The following is a 15,431-nucleotide window of genomic DNA, read 5'->3' on the forward strand; positions in this document are numbered from 1 at the left end:
TGGACATCACCAGATGGCCAACACCGAAATCAGACTGATTATATTCTTTGCAACCAAAGATGGAGAAGCTCTACACAGTCAACAAAAACAACCAGGAGCTGACTGTGGCTCAGATCATGAACTCCTTATTGCCAAATTCAGACTGAAACTGAAGAAAGTAGGGAAAACCACTAGACCATTCAGGTATGACCTAAATTAAATCCCTTATGATTATACAGTGGAAGTGAGAAATAGATTTAAGGGACTAGATATGATACAGTGCCTGATGAATTATGGACGGAGATTCATGACACTGTACAGGAGACAGGGATCAAGACCATCCCCATGGAAAAGAAACGCAAAAAAGCAAAATGGCTGTCTGGGGAGGCCTTACAAAGAGCTGTGAAAAGAAGAGAAGTGAAAAGCAAAGGAGAAAAGGAAAGATATAAGCATCTGAATGCAGAGTTTCAAAGAATAGCAAGAAGAGATGAGAAAGCCTTCCTCAGCAATCAATGCAAAGAAATAGAGGAAAACAACAGAATGGGAAAGACTAGCGATCTCTTCAAGAAAATTAGAGATACCAAGGGAACATTTCATGCAAAGATGGGCTCAATAAAGGACAGAAATGGTATGGGCCTAACAGAAGCAGAAGATATTAAGAAGAGGTGGCAAGAATACACAGAAGAACTGTACAAAAAAGATGTTCATGACCAAGATAATCATGATGGTGTGATCACTCACCTAGAGCCAGACATCCTAGAATGTGAAGTCAAGTGGGCCTTAGAAAGCATCACTACAAACAAAGCTAGTGGAGGTGATAGAATTCCAGTTGAGCTATTTCAAATCCTAAAAGATGATGCTGTGAAAGTGCTGCACTCAATATGCCAGCAAATTTGGAAAACTCAGCAGTGGCCACAGGACTGGAAAAGCTCCGTTTTCATTCCAATCCCAAAAAAGGCAATGCCAAAGAATGCTCAAACGACCGCACAATTGCACTCATCTCACACGCTAATAAAGTAATGCTCAAAATTCTCCTAGCCAGGCTTCAGCAATATGTGAACCGTGAACTTCCAGATGTTCAACCTGGTTTTAGAAAAGGCAGAGGAACCAAAGATCAAATTGCCAACATCCGCTGGATCATGGAAAAAGTATGAGAGTTCCAGAAAAACATCTATTTCTGCTTTATTGACTATGCCAAAGCCTTTGACTGTGTGGATCACAATAAACTGTGGAAAATTCTGAAAGAGATGGGAATACCAGACCACCTGACCTGCCTCTTGAGAAACCTATATGCAGGTCAGGAAGCAACAGTTAGAACTGGACATGGAACAACAGACTGGTTCCAAATAGGAAAAGGAGTACGTCAAGGCTGTATATTGTCACCCTGCTTATTTAACTTATATGCAGAGTACATCATGAGAAACGCTGGCCTGAAGAAGCACAAGCTGGAATCAAGACTGTCGAGAGAAATATCGATAACCTCAGATATGCAGATGACACCACTCTTATGGCAGAAAGTGAAGAGGAACTAAAAAGCCTCTTGTTGAAAGTGAAAGTGGAGAGTGAAAAAGTTGGCTTAAAGCTCAACATTCAGAAAACGAAGATCATGGCATCTGGTCCCATCACTTCATGGCAAATAGATGGGGAAACAGTGTCAGACTTTATTTTTGGGGGCTCCAAAATCACTGCAGATGGTGATTGCAGCCATGAAATTAAAAGACACTTACTCCTTGGAAGAAAAGTTATGACCAACCTAGACAGCACATTGAAAAGCAGAGATATTACTTTGCCAACAAAGGTCTGTCTAGTCAAGGCCATGGTTTTTCCAGTGGTAATGTATGGATGTGAGAGTTGGACTGTGAAGAAAGCTGAGCACCGAAGAATTGATGCTTTTGAATTGAGGTTTTGGAGAAGACTCTTGAGAGTCCCTTGGACTGCGAGGAGACCCAACCAGTCCATCATAAAGGAGATCAGCCCCGGGTGTTCTTTGGAAGGACTGATGCTGAAGCTGAAACTCTAGTACTCTGGCCACCTCATGCGAAGAGTTGACTCATTGGAAAAGACTCTGATGCTGGGAGGGATTGGGGACAGGAGGAGAAGGGGACGACAGAGGATGAGATGGCTGGATGGCATCACCGACTCAATGGACGTGAGACTGAGTGAACTCTGGGAGTTGGTGATGGACAGGAAGACCTGGTGTGTTGCAATTCATGGGGTCGCAAAGAGTAGGACATGACTGAGCGACTGAACTGAATGTTTTTAAAGAAATTCTGCTTGCCCAACATAAGTCTAGGCCTAACAAAAGCTAGTATACTTGTGTTTAAAAACCAAAGCTCTTTATTTTATATTTTGGCATTTCACATAACTTCTTTTCATTACTGCATCCATACCACTAACATTGAGCCATTTGTTTTAAAGAAAGATTTTCTTCTGTAAGTTGAATTCATTTTGTATAATTAGTTTTCATGTTTCTAGATTTTTGCTGCCTTTGGCATATGACAGCTATAGGAAAATCAGGAAAATATGAAATAACAATGAAATCTGAAATATTTCATAAATTATATTAAAATTTATGTTTCATAATGATAGATAAGTAAGGAAAGTCAATATAATTGTCTTTCATAAATTTTATCATTTTCTTACTATAAGTTTTATGGAAAACAGAACTTAACATACAGACCTTAAAGATTTTTTAAAACCATGTATAACAGTAACAAACTTTAATGAAAGTAATTAAAAAATATTTATTGCCTTCCTAACATGTGCTGCCACGCCTCTCCCAACCCAGCTTTTCTTATATGCGTGATGCTTAGTACAAAACTCGATGCTCAACAAATTTTGTTTTTATTTTCTCAGTACTGAATGAGACACAAAATTAGTACATCAACACACCAAAAGTAATACACTGACATTTGACATTCATGTGAAACTTGAATAAAAGGGGCTCTAAGCCTTTTTTCAATCCAGTCTATGTTGTTCAGCTGATCCCTCCATCATAGTAGATACCACACTGTGTTCACAATAATCTGTTCATGGATGTTTGTCGTCTACTAGATTTTGCGCTCCTTAGGGTCCTCCAATCATGGTTTTTAGACATCCTTGCATCTTCCAAGTTTATTGCATGGTCTGCATATGTTAGGTATCTCAGAACATGCTTATTAGATGGTAAACAGATAAAATGGAAAGAAATTGGGTCAGGAACATAGACTGGGTTCATTTTTAAAATACAGCAGAGTCAATTTTTCTTCAGAGATTAGCAGCAAGGAAAAATGATGTGTAAATATGTAAAGAAATGTTGAGGGAAGAAAAAGACTTTCCTGAAAGAGAAGTTTGAAGACATAGTATTAAGAATTTCATGTTTATAGTCCTTGGCACTGTGAATTCAGCAGCACTGCCAAACTTTGGCAGGAAAAAAATTAATGAGAATGACTTTAATGCTTTGTCAGTAATGCAGAATGAAGGAAAGGTCCCTAGAAGCAAAGAGTGGTAGTGAGAATGGAAAACCCAGGGACAATCTGATAGGTGAAAGGAGAGGGTCTCTCTTGCTTTTTTGCACTGTTCATTCAATTTAATAAGAGTTTTCATCAGGGTAACGAGCACCAAAATGACAGCCAATGACAGCCCTCAGGAATAAGAGTGAGTTAACACATCTAGCTCAGAAGTAGGTAGGTAAAGATGTGCGGACACGTAGGAGAAACTAGTAGAATATCAAGCCCAATGTCATTTTGCCAAGTAAGTTTCAGAATCAGGAGGCTAAGTGAAGCAGTATGGGTTGGATTCTCTTGCAAGGGCTGGAAAGATGGACTCTGCAAATGTGAACTCCACATTGACTAAGGAGGCTGGATCAGAGGGACGATAAACATAGGGACAATGAAAAGAGGTGAAGTCAGGCCAGTTGGTCCCAAGTGTCTTGGGAGACAACATGTTAAGTGTGGCTGATGGAATTTTGGAGGACCCAAGGGTGAGAAAAGACAAGAGACCTGTGGCAGAAAGTTGCAGATCTCAGAGAAGTCCAACAATAAGTACTATGTAAGCAGAACTATACAAGAAGAGTGAAACAAGGGGTATCAAACGGGGACTGCCAGGGGCTTTGCAGAGGTCTGGTAGAAAACAACAGGTAAAGTTCCAAACACTGTATATCATGGAGCAAAGACAGGGGCATAAGACTGTGTCCCCTCAGTGACTGGATTCTCTTCTTAGGGACTATTGGTGAGGCTAACTTTGATAAGGGCTGGAATATCATGCAGGGAGTCAACTGAAAGGCCGAAGAGAATTCTTATCCAAAGCTGCAAACGGCGTGAGAGAGGAATAGCTGCATATGACCCAGAGTTCATCTGACAGGGTTTTATAGGTCCGTTGTCTTGGAATAAGGTAAACTCCAAAGAATGGGACTCTCAGGGATACTACTGTGATTATGCATGAACTGCCCTCAACTGTGGGGGCCCGAAGTACACAGAAGTAAAATGGCAGAGAGGTCATTACACTGATGAACTCCATCCAGATCAATGAGGAGCAGAGGGTCCTGAAAAGTGCTATTCCAGATGTCCTCTGTGCTTCCAACTGTTCCCTGGCATCAATGGCAACCCATTCACAATCAGACGGCTTCTAAGCTGCCCATGACAGACTGCATATTATGATGAACCCACACGGGCCACACATCACAGTACTAAGCAAAGATGTATGCACACACAAACGTACACAGAAAGACTATGGTTTCTACAATTTTAAAATTTCATTGATTTACTCCTCAAACATTTCTTTGCTCCATCTTCTTCCATTCCAGACTAAGTAAAAGGAAGAATGCGGGAGACTGGGGAGGATCTTTCTGCTTGCTGTCTGCAGATTCTTTTTCATGCTAAGGTATGCTATATTCCCTCTTATGCTGATTACTCTGGAAAAAAATAATCAGAAATAAATATAATAAAAATCTCTCATAATCAATATAAGGCACTGCACTAGTTTTCTGTTCTGGCATAATTTTTTCTACAATTTAGCAAGTCTCAGTGTGGCATACCCACTAGGAAAAATGGAAGGTATTTTTTGATTGGACAAAATATTCCTTAAGAATAATTCCCATTGTTTTTCTTTACTCTTTGTTGTAAATATGAAGTATGGGCTTTCAGTGATAGGATTTAATTGAATTTAATTGTAATGTCTATATGTTGGTGCTGTGCCCAGAAATCTTTGGGAAATGAATAATTTTTGTATACCAAAGCAATAAATAAAGGTCATACACTCTCTGCTCTAAAATGTCTTGCTTATTCTTGTTTCTGAAATCAAGTTTGGGTTAAAATAGAAAATACTTTACCTTTTTGAAATAAATAAACTGACCCTGATTTTATGTTTGCTTGAAGTGTCTTGATTGTTTTTTGTATTTTACTTGTCTAGTGTCTGGGCTTCCCTGGTGGCTCAGAGGTTAAAGCGTCTGCCTGGAATGCAGGAGACCCGGGTTCGATCCCTGGGTTGGGAAGATCCCCTGGAGAAGGAAATGGCAACCCATTCCAGTACTCTTGCCTGGAGAATCCCATGGAGGGAGGATCCTGGTAGGCTACAGTCCATGGGGTCGCAAAGAGTAGGACACGACTGAGCGACTTCACTTTCACTTCACTGCTGCTGCTGCTAAGTTGCTTCAGTCGTGTCCAACTCCTAGCAGCCCCATGGACTGCAGCCTACCAGGCTCCTCCATGCAGGGGATTTTCCAGGCAAGAGTACTAGAGTGGGTTGCCATTGCCTTCTCCGCTTCACTTCACTAGTGCTAGGTAAAAAAAAAAAGTTTAATTCTTTACTTTAAAATTCAGTACATTAACTCATGCACTTTTAAATCTGCTCTTAACAGTTTTTTGTATAGTTGTGTATTATTATTTTATACATAATACATGTATAAAATATATATATTATATTATATACCATATTATTATATATAATATGTATTATAGACATAATATATATTATATTATATACATACTAAGATCTGACTTGTTTTCAGTTACCATGATGTTAGAATTGATGCATTTAAAAACTTTCAGGGTCAATTAAGGTTCACAGGGAAACATAAAACTTTATATTAAAAGTATACGGCTGAAATGCAGAACATGAAAATATAATCTGGAAACATTATTCATGCTTATTGGAAAAAACTGAAAGGCTCATAAGTGCCCTGGTTTAAAAATATGCATGTAAAGTGCTCATTATTTCTTTTGACCTAAAAAATAAGTGTTATTCCTCAGTCATCTCCACCTCTCTGTGATCCTATGGACTGTAGCCCACCAGGTTTCTCTGTCCATGAGATTTTCTAGGCAAGAATACTAGAATGGGTAGCCATTCCCTTCTCCAGGGGATCTTCCTGAACTAGGGATCGAACCCAGGTCTCCTGCATTATAGCAGACTCTTTATTATCTGAGCCACCGGGGAAACCAGCAAACTACTCCAACGATTAAAACAAAACAAAACAAAACAAAACACAATAATTTGTATAACAGATCAGTCATCAAGTACTCACTAATACTTGTAACATTTTTATATTTTTTATGAACTGGTAAAATTCCAAGTAACCAAGACATAGCTTATATAACAAAGTTATCTCATCAGATGGTTTATAATATAGAATTAAAGTTTGATGATATGGATTTGAATTTTTAATCTGCTGTATACTAGCTTGGTAACTTTATGTAAGTTAATTAACCTCCTTGAATACACTTGTAAAATGAGACATATAGTTTAAAGGATTTTCAAGTTTCTTTTTATTAGAAAATCTCTGACTCCCAATGCTACATGTTAATCAAAAATAACCACTTCTATTAAATTTCATCTTCTACTCTATTTATCCAACATTAATCCAATATTTATTGAGTGCCTACTATGTGCTAAGCACTCCGGTGACTAAAATTCCCTTGGGGAGCTCTGGTGTTATAGGAGAAGCAGACTTGGACTGCATAGATTACAGCAGGGGTACTTAGCAGCAGCAGCAGCAGCATGAACCCCTTGAGGCAGGGGAACGAAGTGCCAGGAGCTGTGGGGAGCCAGTGGACCAGAGGTGAGCCTGAATGTTGAAGGATGCTTATGAGTTAGACAGCAAGAAAAGGAGGGAGGGACATTCCAGACAAGGAAAGGTGTACTTGCAAATGTGTGGTATCTTCAAAGAATTTTCTGTGTTTACAGAAGGAGGAGGATTTTCTTGTGGCTAGAATATATGGCAGAAGAACCTTAGGAAAGGAGGCTGGAATGGAAGGTTCGAACAATTTGTGAAGGGCTTTTCTTAGTCACCTGCCATGGTTAGTAAATGAAGAAATGTATAGCCTATAAGGAATTTAGATTTTAACTTTAATGTGCTCTTTTAAAAAGGAAAGACACTTAAGATTTTATCATGTACTCTACTTGAACAAAACCTTTAACATCTCTGGATTTTAGGTTCTTGGTAAAATGCTTAACCCCACCGTTCAACACTACATTTCTGCTTTTCAATCTTCTTAGGTCTATCTCTAAATTTGGGCAGTCCCCAGCTATCAAGTTTTATATAAATCAGTCCATTTTCAAATGGCATCTTTTTCTTCTTGTTTAGTGTTCAAGAGCATAAAATCTATTGCCAATACATAGCTTGTGAGGCCAGTGAGCAATTCAGTAGCATTGTATACCTTTGGGAAAAAAAATACCATTTATTTATATAGTATGATGCAAACTGAAATCTTTTGACTTAGCCAGGTTACCAAATAGTATTCTATCTTTAATTTCTGGTGACATTAGTATGCTGACTTTTTCATGTTTATTATTTGTCAAAATATATAGCCAATTTTTCATCTAGGGAGAAATTTCCTATAATACCTTTTAGGTATGCTAGAAAAGAAATCAGCTGCTAAAAATCAATTTTCCATTTCTGAAAAGTGCAGATCCTTTGTGTATACGTGGCTTATATTTCAAAGTATTTGCTTCTTACAGCTTAATCTTTTCAATGGTCACTGCAACTATGTCTCATTAACCATATAGATGTCCAGTATAAGCAGACTCATCATTTGTATCCAAACTTCCACATTTTTGTTATAGTCGCTGAGGAGGAAACAATTACATATTTAACAAAGAATCTGGAAAGAGTAATGTAACACATTCTTTTTCATATTTCTTTGGGTTAAATTTTTTTTGTTTTACAGCTCCTATCAGGGAATACCTACCTAAATATCATTATATATATTACACATAGCTTATTATATATAACAATTAACTATACATCATATAGTTTATTATGAAAAAATCTCAAATGACATTTATTATAATGTAACCAATGTCTAAGCTAAGCTAAGTCACTTCAGTCGTGTCCGACTCTGTGCGACCCCGTAGACTGCAGCCCACCAGGCTCCCCCATGCTTGGGATTCTCCAGGCAAGAACACTGGAGTGCCAATGTCTACTAGAAAGCAAAATAGACCCTGGGCTGGGGTCCCAAACTGGATCCCCGTGAGTCTCTCAGGACCTCTCTTAGGTACAGTCGTGTCTTCTGACTACACAGGATACACGTGTCTGCAACTTGCCTTTTCCTACTGAAAATGACCCTCCTTGTTTAGATATTACCATTTCAAATCCACACTAAAATTGATCATGAAGCTATCTTTGTAAGTTCTTTCTCATATTTGAGGGCAAAAGTAACAGCAGCGTTATGTACGGCAGCCAAAATCAACACGTTTGTGTGTTGACATTTCAAGTGATTTATGTGCTTATCAGACTGCTCAATAAAACAATGCATAATTACCAAACCTACTGACACATAAAAGAACTAATGATATTTTCTTGACACAGGAGCCTTCTTTTTAAAAGGTAAATGCAATTCAATCAGTTTATGTTTATTAAACTTAAGTATATTTCTATCTTAATGACTGACTAAAATTACGTTCCTGTAAGAGCGAGAGCAAAACAGCCCTTCTTTCCATTTTCCTCTGGATTTGGTGCCTGTCCCATTTGGCAAAGAGCTCATCTGTTCTTTGGAGAAGGAAATGGCAACCCACTCCAGTGTTCTTGCCTGGAGAATCCCAGGGACGGGGGAGCCTGGTGGGTTGCCATCCAACCCCTAGTGGGGTTGCACAGAGTCAGACACGACTGAAGCAACTTAGCAGCAGCAGTAGCAGCAGGGTTCATATCAGCTGCCTCTGACCTCTTCATCTAATTGCTCTTAGGGTCAAGTGAGATACGAAAATATTTCTGTAAAAGTAAAATTCTGTACCAAGATGTATTTTTTAATATCTTCCTTTTATCAATACATTTAGTCAAAAATATATTTGTTTCTAAAGAGCAATATAAGCTGAGGTTCCTAGAAATAAAACGACATCAATTTAAAGTCCAACATAAAGATGTAATAAGTAGCAAGAGCAGCTGTACTATGACCACCAAGGATGACATTTCTTAACTCGAGGTTAAAAGCCAACATCACTACTTGTAGGAGTGGTCAGCTTTTCATATTGAGAATCCTCTGAGAAGGGGTATTTTTAAGTCATTGGAAGAAGATTTTTAAGAGAAAATGAAATCGAATATTAAGGTTTTGATTCACAAATTGATTTAGGGTCACAAAGTAAACTTCAGATTGCTTCCTTTCACGTCCCTGTGGTTCGGGATAGTTGAATCCCTAGCAGTGCAATAGCAGTTCTCCCTTAGGTCCCTAAACACTAGGACCTGAGATTGTGGAGAAACAAATTCTCTTATTTTAACAAATGTTGAGCAGAGAGAAGCAGCAGCTCCTTACCATTTGCTTTTCCTCTTCCAGCTATAAGAAAACATTAGTCCCATTAGATAAAGATCTAGGAGCTCACCACCTTCCTTTGTGCTCCTCTGCCCCGCACCCCAGAGAAGGCGACGGCACCCCACTCCAGTACTCTTGCCTTGAAAATCCCATGGACAGAGGAGCCTGGTAGGCTGCAGTCCATGGGGTCGTGAAGAGTCGGACACGACTGAAACGACTTAGCAGCAGCAGCAGCAGCAGCCCCACACCCTGTGTGAGGGTTGCCTTTGTTGCCATTGTCGAAATGTGAGGCTTCACTACCAGGTCTGTGAAATAGAGATGGCTCCTACACAGAGGAGATATATTGCCTGGAGGAATGTGCTGATTTCTTCCCTTGCTGATGCTGTCTTAAAATTTGTATTACTCCTTATCTTTCAGGAAGGGGAGTTGGAATGTCCCTGATGATTATTTTGAGCCTTTACAGAGGGTGCTTTGGAATTAGTCCTTTGTGTGAAAGGAGACAGAGGATGCAGGGGGTACAGGATGTCTAAAGAGATAAATGGATCTTATAAGTGGTGTGTGATGAAAGTATGGACTTTAGGTGTGGCAGATGGGTAGTTGGGGTGGCCCCATGATTTTCATCCTCCCTGCTGTCCACACTGTTGCACACTTCCCTCCACAGAGTGCAGGCAAGACCTGTGGCTTGCTTCTAACCAACAGAATAACACAATGACTATGAGATTTCAGTTTCTGTTCACATTACATTATTTAAGACTCAGCAGACTTCAGCTAGAGTTTTTTTCTAGTAGCTTCATAAATTGAGAGACTATGTTGAGAAATTTACTTGGCAGGAAACTGTGGGTTACCTCTAGGAGAATGTGACCTCCAGCAACTACAGGTGTCCTCTAGGACATACATGAGGGCGGCCTCCAGCTGACAGCCAGAAAACCACTTGAGCCCTCATACGGCAACAAGGAAATGAATTCTGACAACAATTCGAATTGGCTTGGGAGCAGATTTTTCCCTAGTCAAGCTTCTAGACATGAATACAGCCCAAATGACACCTCAATTGCCTTCTTCTGAGTCCTTGAGAAGAGGACCCAGCTACTAGACTCCTGACCACAGAAATATGACCAAATAAATATGCATTGTTTTAGTTTGTAATAATTGGTTACACAGCAACAGAAAATGAATACACCAAATAACAGGAAGAAGTAAGAAAGATGACTTGGCGAAATGATTAGATGTCAAGTAATAAAGAAAAAGACGAAAGCAATGGTTTAACTGAAGGTCACAGGGCAGCATGGGGAATGGATAGCATGACTGTTCTGTATTATTTACAAAGAGTAAAGACCTGCATTTGTGAATGTAATGTGAAGCATTGCTGTACAGCCTACCTTTGGAATGTAAAGCCTTTTCAACTTATCCTGTATTTTTCAGATCCTGAATCTTTTCTTCCTATTAAACATTTATATTGCTTGCTTCTTTAGTGCTATCTCTGTATTACATATTTCATTTCATGGCTTTGTTTAGAATCTCTATAGCAACTGGTCTACTCCCACTTCCTTTCCTTACCTAGTTGAACTGCTAAAAGTCTACTTTTCCTAATAACACAAATAGTGAGATTTGACATTGTAAAAGTCTCTTTTATTAAGGGTAAGAGTACAATGAAGTAGTTAAATCTCTTTTTAATTAGGAAAAGCTAGATGTACTTTCTGGTAACCAATCACTCTGTCTTACTGTATTTGCCTCATCGATTCACCATCTGCTTCCAAATTTCATCCAACAACATGTTTTTCTTCTTTGATCACACCTCTTATTTTCTCACTTTTATTTAAATTCACATGAACCTTATGAAAGTTAACACGTTCATGCTCTCAGCACTGCACATATAATCAGAGTCTCTTGGCCACTCATTGCCAATTAATCTTGAGTTAAACATGAGTTAAGCAGCACAAGGAACACAGTATCTGGACAACTTGGTGATGATGGCACTGGGGGTGGTGCAGGATGAGGGGAAACAGGGTTATTTATAGTTGCACTCACAGTTACAGATAACATCTCTCATGTTTTGGCAGGATGCTGACATATACTTTGACTATCTTACATGCTTATTACAGGCAGAAGGTGGGGTTTCCTTACTGCCATATTTTCCCCTGCTGTCTTGACCAAAGGAGCTTATCTCTCCAGACTTCCCCATGTCAAATTGTGAGTATACTCATATTCCCTGCTGCAGTGAATCTATTCTTCATCCACATTTGGCAAATTTGTGAATTCACATAATTTCCATTTTATGCTCTGCAATCTATTAGTTGGACTTTGGAGGTTTCACAAAGCTTAGCAGGTGCAACACACAGGGATTCAATGATGTAAGAATGATGGTGGATGATAAGTGCTATTGTACAGTGCTATATTTCTAGATGGCAATTCACAGCATGGACCCATAAAAGTATCTAAAGGTAGACTCTGTGTAACTCCAAGCCAGTTCATAGCAACAAAGGATGGAAAGAATATGATAACTGTGTTCAGAAGTCCACTTTATAATTTTTTTTTAAATCTATATTTATTCCATAGACATAAAATCATGATGATCAGCCATTGAGAGCCAGAAAGAATCCAGTCTCAAAGGACATCTGAAAGCAAGACAGCCCTGTTGCCATCAGTGTGGGTTTCCAGGCTGCCTTGGGCTATGTCTGCTGTTGCAAAGACTTTTTAAGATACTCATTAAAAAGAACCAAACAAAAAATACTGATTTGACCATTATCAAGTCAATTTAGATAATATGCTCCATAAGTAAGTAAGTAAGTGAAGTCACTCAGTCGTGTCTGACTCTTTGCGACCCCATGGACTGTAGCCTACCAGGCTCCTCTGTCCATGGGATTTTCCAGGCAATAGTACTGGAGTGGACTGCCATTTCCTTCTCCAGCAGATCTTCCGACCCAGGGATTGAACCTGGGTCTTCCGCATTGTAGACAGACACTTTACCGTCTGAGCCACCAGGGAAGTCCTATATGCTCCATGAGCCTTCATAATTAAGACTGAACACACTCCTAATTCTTAAAAGTATCTTCATAATACATGATCTTACAATGATCATTTCAATCAGATTCAAAACATTGCTGTCTAGGCACTGGTTAACAAATTAGCAAGGAAGAGATAGAGGCAAATAAAATAACAGAAATTTTTACAAGCACTCAATACTTAAAATATGCTTATATTCAAGTTATTAATGTAAGTTCATAGCCAATTTCAGTTTTAAGGTACTTTATCAATGACGACACTGTGATATATACACATATTTCAGGGTTTTTTCATTATTCAGTTATTTTAACAAAGTACAACCTGGAAAAATGAAAGGTGTTTTACATAAATCTATTTATTTTTAATGGAATAGAACACTTATTACTCTATACCAACTATTATTGTTAGTATGTTTGGTGTTAGTCTCTCAGTGGTGTTTGACTCTTTGCAACCCCATGGACTGTACCCTACCAGGCTCCCATGTCCATGGAATTCTCCAGGCCACAACACTGGACTGGGTAGCTGTTCCCTTACTCCAGGGGATCTTCCCAATCCAGGGATTGAACCCAGGTCTCCCACGTTGCAGGCAGATTCTTTACCAGATGAGCCACAAGGGATGCCCAAGAATACTGGAGTGGGAGCCTATCCCTTCTCCAGCAGATCTTACCAACCCAGGAATCGAACCGGGGTCTCCTGCATTGCAGATGCATTCTTTACCAACTGAGCTATAAGGAAAGCCATCTTCTCTTTTGGATTAGTAATGTACAAATATAAAGGTTTAAAATTTTGGTGCAGATTAAGTGCCTACCCAAATCAACTACTGCTGAAGTATCTGTGGAAGCCCTGGTTGCTGTTTTGGAAGATTCAACTAAATAAGAGAATATCATAAAGAGTCACTAATTTGAAACATTAGAATGAATAATTCCAGTGAGGAAGGAATATAAGAGACCAAGTGCTGAAAAATTGCCCTTTAAGCAAAACTTTAATTATAATAAAGTAATATTTCTTGCCTTTACAAAAGGCATGGTTTCCTTTGTTGGACAAAAAGGTTTCACAGCCATAATATTATTTGAAAAATTTTATGAGTAAAACCAAATCAAAGTAATGTGACAAAATGATGTTTTATTATAAACCACACCTATTCTCCTCCATTCCTCTTTCCATTAAGAAACCCCAGGGGTGCACTACTTTCTCCAACCTGCATCCTTACCCTTCCATTCTGTAAATGACATCCTTTAATCTTATTAAGGGAAAAATGGAGAGAATCTTCAGAGATAATTGAATCACCTTGTCTACATGCCATAAAACCTTCTTAAATTCTAAATCAGTGGTATCCAAGTATGTCAAATTTTTAATTAATCCCAGTAGGGAATAAATTTCTTTGAAAACCAATATGAGGAATGATTTCTTTGCATATGATTTAGGTTATACCTTGTTTTTTGGGCTTCCCTGGTGGCTCAGTTGGTAAAAGTCCACCTGTAATGCAGGAGACCTGGGTTCAATCCCTGGGTTGGGAAGATCCCCTGGAGAAGGGAATGGCTATCCACTCCAGCATTCTGGCCTGGAGAATTCCATGAATTATTCCACGGGGTCAGAAGAGTCAGACACAACTGAGCGATGTTCACTTTCACTTTCACACTTTGTTTTTGCAAACATAATCTTCATGGAACCTGGGTCTGCAAAATGGTGAGTGTTGGCCTATTCAGAGGGACTGAGGACGGGAGCAAGGCTTCCCTTAACTCACTTGTTGAGTCTTCCCGCTGCCCTCTAGTACCCACTCTGAACCCAATAACTCCACAGCAGTCCAGAGTTCTGAGGCATATGTACTATGCTTGGTCACTGAGTCGTGTCCAAGTCTTTGTGACCCCATGGACTGTAGCCTGCCAGGCTCATCTGCCATAGGGATTCTCCAGGCACGAATACTGGAGCGGGTTGCATACTCTCCACCAGGGGATTTTCCCAACCCAGGGATCTATTTCTGACATATTCTGTTATTGCTCATATTGTGCCCTTCCTCCTCTGATTCAATTATTGACCACTTTACTTGCTAAAGAACTTCCTTGGTGGCTCAAATGGTAAAGCGTCTGCCTACAATGCGAGAGACCGGGGTTTGATCCCTGCGTTGGGACGATCCTCTGGAGAAGGAAATGATAACCCACTCCAGTACTCTGGCCTGGAGAATCCCTAGGATGGAGGAGCGTGGTAGACTACAGTCCATGGGGTTGCAAAGAGTTGGATACGACTGAGCGACTTCACTTTCACTTTACTTCCTAAAGCTTTCTGGGACTATGCGCAGTTACCTTAAGGAGACCATAGCAACAGTGTTTTACAACATGGTTACTTTAAATTAGGACACAATTGGAAAACTTGCAAATTATATCTCTCATCATTTTGTATTTAAGTACTTTGTGCCTCCTTTATGGAGCACATAGTCTTAGATCATCCCATAGAGCTAGGAGTTTTAAACCTAATGTATAAGATACTTTCACATATCCACATTCTTTTTCAATAACTATATGCCTGCTATACTTAAATTATCAGTAGACTACATCAAATGGAAGAGATTTTGATTACTTTATCAAGTGACTTTTTGGAAAGGCATTTGCAACTGACCTTCTAGAAAACCACTGAGGACAATTTCACAAGACACTTTTTTCCCCCCATTTCAATTATTCTACCATTTCAGGTTATCCTGCAAAAGTTTTTGTTTAGCAAAATATAGTTCATTTTAAAAGT

The 15,431-nt window shown here is 39.2% G+C and overlaps 1 protein-coding gene and 1 non-coding gene across 13 annotated transcripts in view; one reads left to right on the plus strand and one right to left on the minus strand.

The window, feature by feature from the left end:
• Positions 1-15,431, minus strand: part of EDIL3 (EGF like repeats and discoidin domains 3) — an 818,524-nt gene that overhangs the window by 77,256 nt on the left and 725,837 nt on the right. The window lies entirely within an intron of this gene.
• Positions 5,378-5,449, plus strand: TRNAS-GGA (transfer RNA serine (anticodon GGA)). Its single transcript has one exon. It is a non-coding gene; the product is annotated as a tRNA-Ser (tRNA).

This window comes from Bubalus kerabau, chromosome 1 (genome assembly GCF_029407905.1).
Source record: "Bubalus kerabau isolate K-KA32 ecotype Philippines breed swamp buffalo chromosome 1, PCC_UOA_SB_1v2, whole genome shotgun sequence".
Classification (NCBI taxonomy): domain Eukaryota; kingdom Metazoa; phylum Chordata; class Mammalia; order Artiodactyla; family Bovidae; genus Bubalus; species Bubalus kerabau.